Genomic DNA, 9,226 nt, shown 5'->3' with positions numbered 1-9,226 from the left:
ATTTCACCACTGAGGGGTTAAAACTTGAAAGGCTTTGGGCCTTAGCTTCCACGTCACCTCTCTTTCTTATGTACAGAGCTTATCACCACTTTATAAAAGGTCTCCTTTAGAAAATAGATTCCTTATCTCCTTTATCTCAATAAGACTTCCTGTTTAAATAAAGGTGTAAAAGAAGATTAGAGGTGGTTTATGCTTGAAGTCTGCAGTAGGAAGCTCTGCACTGCCAGAGCTGCACGTGGGACCCTGCTGTAGCAACAAGATCAGAATAGGATCAGAATAGGTACGGATCTGGTTATGCCCCCATACTGATACCCCCCATTGATGCTTACATTCTCACAAGAGAGTCTGACTTTTGATTGGAGGGCCTGGCACCTGGTTTGAGAAGGTTGTTTTCTGTTGGACACGCTGCTATCTGGCATCTGATTGGAGGAGCTGGTTTGAGAAACTAGCTTCTACTTTGAGAATCTGACTTTTGGAGAGAAGGTCACAACAGGAAGAAACTATGCTGTTGATGCAAGGGTTCCAAAATAGGACCGAGGCATCGGAACCTAACCGGAGATCTATTATATTTATTCAACAGGAAAAGCCATGATGTTTATTTTGCCACCCTTGAATGCCTGGACTTTTATCTATTCCTTAGATTTATTTGTATTTTTATGTGTTTTGGGGGGCTGTTAATGGTCCACTGAATAGCACTTCTTTATAGATGATAATCCACTGAATATGTAGACGTGTGTTTAAGTTGAAAATAACAATACTACAAGAAGAAAGGAACACACGAGGCATGGTAATTTACAATGTAAACAGCAGGTGTTGTTGCTGGCTCTCGGTCTCACCTGAAGTTCCTGCTTTCCCTTCTGGTTCAGTAAGATTAGTGATCCTAGGCCATGGCCAGCGATGGGTCCAAGGGGGCATTGATGTGAGGGTTAAGGTGGCACCATAGGACAGTGGTGTGAAGGGTACAAAGGGGTAAAGACAACACACAAAGCAAATGGCAAATTTGATAGGGTAAGTGTACCTTAATAGCCCACGTACCCATTAAGCTCACTTCCATCTTTGGATTCAAATAAAAATAACAAAAACAAACATTTTCCGGTGATGAGGCGACCCTCCGATAAACACATTTTTCAGATAGTTTTAGTACCTTCTCGGATAAGTGATCATACTTTATGTAAAATTAAGAGATGAATGTGCTAATATCTCTACATGATAGCATAGCCAATTGAAAATATGGGTTTTTCATGCTAGGAGTCATGCCTGCATGTCAAAGTCACACAGTGGCAACATAACTTGGTGAACTACAACAAGATAACATACAGTATTTCAGGCATTCACGGCTTACATCTTTGAATGCATTTTGTCTTATTTTCCTGTTAAATTGTTAAACATAGATGCCATTTTTGTAAATTTGACATTTCTCTCAGGTGGGCTTAAATGAAAGGGTACAGTAGCGCAACAAGCACACCCTCTATACAGAATGTAAATGTCAAAAAATACATATGGTTCAATATGATCAATAATATTGTAGTCTATAGTGTATATTTATATCCCAAATTTGTGTATGTTTATTAAAAATGAAACAGAAATTATATCGGATTTACATACCCGCTTAGTCAATATATGTTAGAATTACCTTTTGCAGCGATTGCAGCTGTGAGTCTTTTTGGGTAAGTCTTTAAGAGCTTTGCATACCAGGATTGTTCAATATTTGCATATTATTCTTTTTTTATATTCTTCAAGCTCTGTCAAGTTGGTTGTTGATCATTGCTAGACAGCCATTTTCAAGTCTTGCCATAGATTTTCAAGCCGATTTCATTCAAAACTGTAACTAGGCCACTCAGAAGCAACTATGTCATCTTGGTAAGCAACTACATTGTATATTTGGTCTTGTGTTTTAGGTTATTGTCCTGCTGAAAGGTGAATTTGTCTCCCAGTGTCTGTTGGAAAGCAGACTGAACCAGGTTTTCCTCTAGGATTTTGCCTGTGCTTAGCTCTATTCCATTTATTTTTTATCCCCAAAAAAAACCTAGTCCTTGCCAATGACAAGCATACCCATAACATGATGCAGCCACCACCCTGCTTGAAAATATGAAGAATTGTACTCAGTGATGTGTTGAATTTGCCCCAAACATAACACTTTGTATTCAGGACAAAAAGTTTATTTCTTTGCTACATTTTTTGCAGTTTTACTTTAGTGCATTATTGCAAACAGGATGCATGTTTTGGAATATTTTCATTCTGTACAGGCTTTTATTCTGTTATTTAGGTTAGTATTTTGGAGTTACTACAATGTTGTTGATCCATCCTCAGTTGTCTCCTGTCACAACCATTAAACACTTTAACTGTTTAAAAGTAACCCATGGCCTCGTGATGAAATCCCTGATCGGTTTCCATCCTTTCCGGCAATTGAGTTAGGAAGGACGCCTGTATCTTTGTAGTGACTGGGTGTATTGATACACCATCCAAAGTGTAATTTAGAACTTCACCATGCTCAAAGCTATACATACAGTGGGGCAAAAAAGTATTTAGTCAGCCACCAATTGTGCAAGTTCTCCCACTTAAAAAGATGAGAGAGGCCTGTAATTTTCATCATAGGTACACTTCAACTATGACAGACAAAATGAGAAAAAAAAATCCAGAAAATCACATTGTAGGGTTTTTAATGAATTTATTTGCAAATTATGGTGGAAAATAAGTATTTGGTCACCTACAAACAAGCAAGATTTCTGGCTCTCACAGACCTGTAACTTCTTCTTTAAGAGGCTCCTCTGTCCTCCACTCGTTACCTCTATTAATGGCACCTGTTTGAACTTGTTATCAGTATAAAAGACACCTGTCCACAACCTCAAACAGTCACACTCCAAACTCCACTATGGCCAAGACCAAAGAGCTGTCAAAGGACACCAGAAACAAAATTGTAGACCTGCACCAGGCTGGGAAGACTGAATCTGCAATAGGTAAGCAGCTTGGTTTGAAGAAATCAACTGTGGGAGCAATTATTAGGAAATGGAAGACATACAAGACCACTGATAATCTCCCTCGATCTGGGGCTCCACGCAAGATCTCACCCCGTGGGGTCAAAATGATCACAAGAACGGTGAGCAAAAATCCCAGAACCACACGGGGGGACCTAGTGAATGACCTGCAGAGAGCTGGGACCAAAGTAACAAAGCCTACCATCAGCAAGGGCATTGAAGATGAAACGTGGCTGGGTCTTTCAGCATGACAATGATCCCAAACACACCGCCCGGGCAACAAAGGAGTGGCTTCGTAAGAAGCATTTCAAGGTCCTGGAGTGGCCTAGCCAGTCTCCAGATCTCAACCCCATAGAAAATCTTTGGAGGGAGTTGAAAGTCCGTGTTGCCCAGCAACAGCCCCAAAACATCACTGCTCTAGAGGAGATCTGCATGGAGGAATGGGCCAAAATATCAGCAACAGTGTGTGAAAACCTTGTGAAGACTTACAGAAAACGTTTGACCTCTGTCATTGCCAACAAAGGGTATATAATAAAGTATTGAGATAAACTTTTGTTATTGACCAAATACTTATTTTCCACCATAATTTGCAAATAAATTCATTAAAAACCCTACAATGTGATTTTCTGGATTTTTTTTTCTCATTTTGTCTGTCATAGTTGAAGTGTACCTATGATGAAAATTACAGGCCTCTCTCATCTTTTTAAGTGGGAGAACTTGCACAATTGGTGGCTGACTAAATACTTTTTTGCCCCACTATATATTTGTTTTACCCATCTACTAATAGGTGCCCTTCTTTGTGAGGCATCAGAATACCTCCGTCGTCTTTGTGGTTGAATCTGTGTTTGAAATTCACTGCTCGACTGAGGGACCTTACAGCTAATTGTATGTGTGGGGTACAGAGATGATAGTCATTCAAAAAACATGTTAAACACTATTATTGCACAAAGAGCGAGTCCATGCAACTTATTATGTGACTTGTTAAGCACATTTTTTACTCCTGAACTTATTTAGGCTTGCCATAACCAAGGGGTTAAATACTTATTGACTCAAGACATTTCAGCTTTTCATTTTTAATAAAAACATAATTCCACTTTGACATTATGGGGTGTTGTGTGTAGGCCAGTGACACACATTCTCAATATATATCCATTTTAAATTCAGGCTGGAACACAACAAAATGTAAACAAAGTCAAGGGTTGTGAATACTTTTTGAAGGCACTGTATGATCCTATTAAGCTCGGTTTGCATTGAAACACACGGGGATAGTGTACAAAAAAGTACAAAAAGTACAAAAAAAAAAAAAAAAAAAAAAAAATATGAATGTATGTACTTGTAAGTCGCTCTGGATAAGAGCGTCTGCTAAATGACTTAAATGTAAATGTAAATATGTCTAATATTCAATGAACCTGAGCATAAATGTTTTTTTGTTTTGTTTTTAAGTTGATTAAAACACACAAAAACTACAGTTGTGCGTATTAGGCATGTAGCCATGATGCCTTTAACAAGATTAGAAACCATTTGGAACAATTAGAAACTCCTGAACTCTCTCCAAGATGTTTGGAGTGGACAGGTCGTCATTGATGCAGATAGGGAATAATTCGATCAGGGATGAAGGATATCAGGGATAGAAGACCTTCAAGTGGTGGACAAAAATGCAAACAAACGAGAGAGAAGAAGATGACTATTGGACGACTGACTTCTCATGCATTTTGGGTCTGGGATTTGTCATATTGTTGTCCTTCATTCATGCAGGAGATTTTAAAAAATATTGTCCACTACGTGTGCCTTTTATAATCCAACAGTAGAGAGGGAGATTTGAAACTGTCTTCGGACAGGCTTTAGGAAGACAAGTTGAACTAATTAACAAGAATAGCAGTACAGGAAATGTGAATCAGCTTTCAGTTAATTCATAGAAAGTTGTGTCTGTTATGGTCTTTGTGCTCTGACGTCTTATCCACAGAGGGCCGGGGGGGGGGGGGGGGGGGGGGTGTAGGTTTGTGTACTAACCAAGTAATAACACACCTGATTGAACTAATCATGTCTTGATTGAAGTCTCTGTTTAGTTGATAAGTTGAAGCAGGTGTTTACTGGTTGGCAGAGTGCTACTTTCATGATGAATAGTAATCGTCAGTTTATTTTAATAACTTTAAGGGAGATTATTAAAATCATTTATACGTTTTAACATTTGGAAATGCGTTAAAATAGACTGTTTAATAGGTGAGATTATTTGGAACACCCAAGGGTGTTCAGTACACATTCAGTACACATTCAGTACCCATTCAGTAACCATTCAGTACACATTCAGTACACATTCAGTACACATGCAGTACACATTCAGTAACCATTCAGTAACCATTCAGTAACCATTCAGTACACATTCAGTACACATTCAGTAACCATTCAGTACACATTCAGTACACATTCAGTACACATTCAGTACCCATTCAGTACACATTCAGTAACCATTCAGTACACATTCAGTACACATTCAGTACCCATTCAGTACCCATTCAGTACCCATTCAGTACACATTCAGTAACCATTCAGTAACCATTCAGTACACATTCAGTACCCATTCAGTACCCATTCAGTACCCATTCAGTAACCATTCAGTACACAGTCAGTAACCATTCAGTACACATTCAGTACCCATTCAGTACCCAGTAAGCCTAGTCTGGACTTTTCACATATTTTATCACATATTTGGATGTCTTACAATTTAAAAAAAAGTTAAATCATAAAACGTCACATGAGAGATTCATCTTCCATTTTATCTCCACTTTTCTTACAAGGAAGTACGGCAGTATATGTTAGTAATATCTCAACTTAGATTTTGGTGGGCTTAATAGGGGACTGAAATTGACTTAAACGAGAAAAGGTAGAGAAACATAATCTGTCACAAAAAGTTGTTGCTCTCTTTTGCTAACCAACAATTCAAGACATTTAAAGTGGAACTGCATCCGCTGATTTCATTTTTTGGCTTGCTCCTCAAGAAATGCTGGCGGCCATGACAGAAGCCAAACATGAGTTGGTTTGGGGGTGTGGTTCCTTGCCACCACCAAGACAAACTCACCTTGCCAGCAGCTGCTTCCCCAAACTCCATCACAACAACAAAAATAAACCTGCAGGTTGAGTTCAGTAACTACAGGCAGATGTATGGTGAGATGCCGGAGGAAGCTTGGAAATGTCAGTAGCCTACAGAGTTATGAGAAGAATGCAATTGCAGCATTTATGTAGATATTCTAAAGTACGTGTTTTGATAACTTTGAAATGTATCAGGTCCATGTAGAATAATCAACCCTTTACATAATACCATAGCAGCAGTGTTTTGCTAATATAACAATGTGAACCTTTCGTCTTTCATTGTCATTCCCAGCGGATACAGACACTGTGACTATCAACATTTTGTCTGGTGGTAATGGGGCTACCTTGGCAAACATGTCAGAGTGGTCATACCTTCCTGCAGAATACACAGGGTTTTTCCTCTCCCAATATTGACTGATACCATTCAATTCAATAATTCAAAGTAAACGTTGTGTCTCGTACAAATCTGAATGCAGAGTGCCAAGTCTCTCTCAGTCTGGATTTGTTTCAGTGAACACGTACACACATAGTCACTGTTCTATTCACCAATGGCAGTTAGGATAGGTGATATCCGACACACAAACAGGTACTATGTTGAAGTTTGAACAGGTCAGATAAAGCCTATGGTCTCCAGTCCGTCTGTGGAAATAGGCAGAGTTGAAGCAGAGTTCATCAGTGACATATGGGTGTTTCTATTACTGGACATGTGTGCTGTACTGTATTATCAGTAATCACCTCATTGTGGATGTGTTGAGTGGATGGGTTGAGTGCCAGGTCTCTCTGCATCTCATGCGTCTGTGAACACGTACACACACTGTTCTATTACCAGCGGCAGTTAGGGATAGGTGATATCTGACACAAACATATGCTATGTCGAAGTTTGAACAGGTCTACCTAAACCCACCTAATGAGTGAGGCTGGAGGTGAGCAGGCAAGAGGCGAGGCTGGAGGTGAGGTGAGGTCCTTGCCAGAGCCCCGTTGATGGACACAGCAGCGTAGATCAGCTCCTGGCCTCTCATCAAAGATACTGGTCCGTCGCACACGCACAGCACTGATTACGTTATCAGTGGTGGTTATGATGGTTATGACTAGCCTGGTGGAACCCAGCATTCACCTTTCTAACTCACTTCGATCAGGCTGGTTCCACCAGGCTAGGTTATGCTCGAGACATTATATGCATCTAAGAAGTAGAAAATAAGCAACAAAAATGGTCAGTTTACATAAATTGTTTCACAATTGGGTTCTCAAAGGTATCAAAGTAATGAAGTGGCTTACCTTCTGTATTTGTATAAATGATGAGCTTGTGAAAACTGTTGCTGTTGACAGGTGAAGTTTGCTGGCCGGATACTTGCCAACATATGGCTGACTGTTCCATTCATAGGAATGCTCACAGCGAGGGCTTGTCTGCATGATGCTTAAAAGGGCCCCCTTACTGGTCTTTTCTATGTTGCATGTTCGGATTCAAACTGGACAGCTCTCGAACAACTGCAGCAGGCAATCTTATGAGGCGGCGTTGACTGGGAGAGTCTGTGACACTTCACAACCAAAATGACTCTACTAGTTGCGTCTGCTTGGCTGGGGAATTAGCCTACTATTTTATCAAGAGGGTTATTTTTTAATACAACTTTTCACATAACACACATCATTACCTGTCATTGTTGATGAAGCCACCTGTGTCATCATGAGGGCCTGTCCTTGACATAGGATTCAAGGGAGACTGGCGACAATGGAGGAGGTGTCACAAGGGTAGTTATGTCGCATTACACAGTTATATTCTGAGGTCTTGCCTGACAAGCTGTGAAAATAGCAGGTGAACAGTGAATAAAATGATTTTTGGCGGTCGCTAAACCATTGCAATCACATTGCTGGACATGTAATGAAATCCAACTTTGCTCCTTCTGGTAGGTCCCGGAATCCATTCATCACCAGGGGATGACTCTGGCACCCAACTGTGCACTTTGTCTAAAATTTAAAAAACACGGTCAACAACTATCATCATACCTCAAATATAAACATAGCTCGAGAAAGAACATAATCTTGTTTGGAAGCTAATTCTATGCTTCATAGATATAGACTGACTGGCTCCAGATTGGATTAGACTCAGACCGGTGACGCCCTTACACTACGCAACCAACTGTGACATGTTCTGCTATGGTCCTGGGTTGGTTTGAGTTTGTTGCTGTAGTCAGACATGAGTTAGCTAGTACCACCATAGCTGCATCCAATTTGTGCCCTAGACATGGGTTGCACCTCGAAGGCTAATGTGACTGTTTCATCTAAATTACTCTAACTTAGAGTGACATGGAAATACCATGACATTGCTAACTTAGGAAAATAATTACACTGAACAAAAATATCAATGCAACATGCGACAATTTCAAAGATTTTACTGAGTTACAGTTCATAGAAGGAAATCAGTCAATTGCAATACATTCAATAGGGCCTAATCTATGGATTTCACATGACTGGGCAGGGGGGCAGCCATGGGAGGGCCTGGGAGGGCATAGGCCCACCCACTTGGAATCCAGGTCCACCCACTGGGGAGTCATGCCCAGCCAATCAGAATTAGGTTTTTCCCCACAAAAGGGCTTTTTACAGACATAAATATTCCTCAGCACTCCCCGTCCACAGATGATCCTGCAGGTGAAAAAGCCGGATGTGGAGGTCCTGGCTGGCGTGGTTACACGTGGTCTGCGGTTGTGAGGCTGGTTGGATGTACTACCAAATTCTCGAAGAAGACATTGGAGGCGGCTTATGGTAGAGAAATTAACATGAAATTCTCTGGCAACAGCTCTGTTGGACATTCCTGCAGTCAGCATTCCAATTGCACACTCCCTCAAAACTTGAGACATCTGTGGCATTGTACTGTGTGACAAAACGGCATATTTTAGAGTGGTCTTTAATTGTCCCCAGCACAAGGTGCAGCTGTGTAATGATCATGCTGTTTAATCAGCATTCTTGATATGCCACACCTGTCCAGGTGGATGGATTATCTTGGCATGCTCGAAAAACAGGGATGCAAACAAATTTGTGCATAAAAATTGAGAGAAATTATATTTTTGTGCGTATGGACAATTTCTGGGATCTTTTGTTTCAGCTCATGAAAAATGGGACCAACACTTTACGTGTTGCGTTTATATTTTTGTTCAGTATAGTAGGAAACA

General features: G+C 40.3%; 1 long non-coding RNA gene across 4 annotated transcripts; it reads right to left on the bottom strand.

Annotated features, from left to right (window-relative positions):
* Nucleotides 1-5,653: 5,653 nt before the first annotated feature.
* LOC120029085 lies at nt 5,654-8,467 on the bottom strand. 4 transcript variants are annotated; one of them, XR_005473559.1, is made up of 4 exons: nt 7,338-8,467; nt 6,967-7,242; nt 6,798-6,857; nt 5,654-6,701 (listed from the first exon to the last, which is right to left on the bottom strand). It is a non-coding gene; the product is annotated as an uncharacterized LOC120029085 (long non-coding RNA). The 4 variants fall into 4 exon arrangements; XR_005473560.1 differs by having other exon boundaries at nt 6,967-7,089; XR_005473558.1 differs by having other exon boundaries at nt 6,967-7,597; nt 7,712-8,467.
* Nucleotides 8,468-9,226: the final 759 nt, after the last annotated feature.

The sequence above is a fragment of the Salvelinus namaycush genome, chromosome 34, assembly GCF_016432855.1.
Source record: "Salvelinus namaycush isolate Seneca chromosome 34, SaNama_1.0, whole genome shotgun sequence".
Classification (NCBI taxonomy): Eukaryota; Metazoa; Chordata; class Actinopteri; order Salmoniformes; family Salmonidae; genus Salvelinus; species Salvelinus namaycush.
This window is presented reverse-complemented; position numbering and strand designations above follow the sequence as displayed.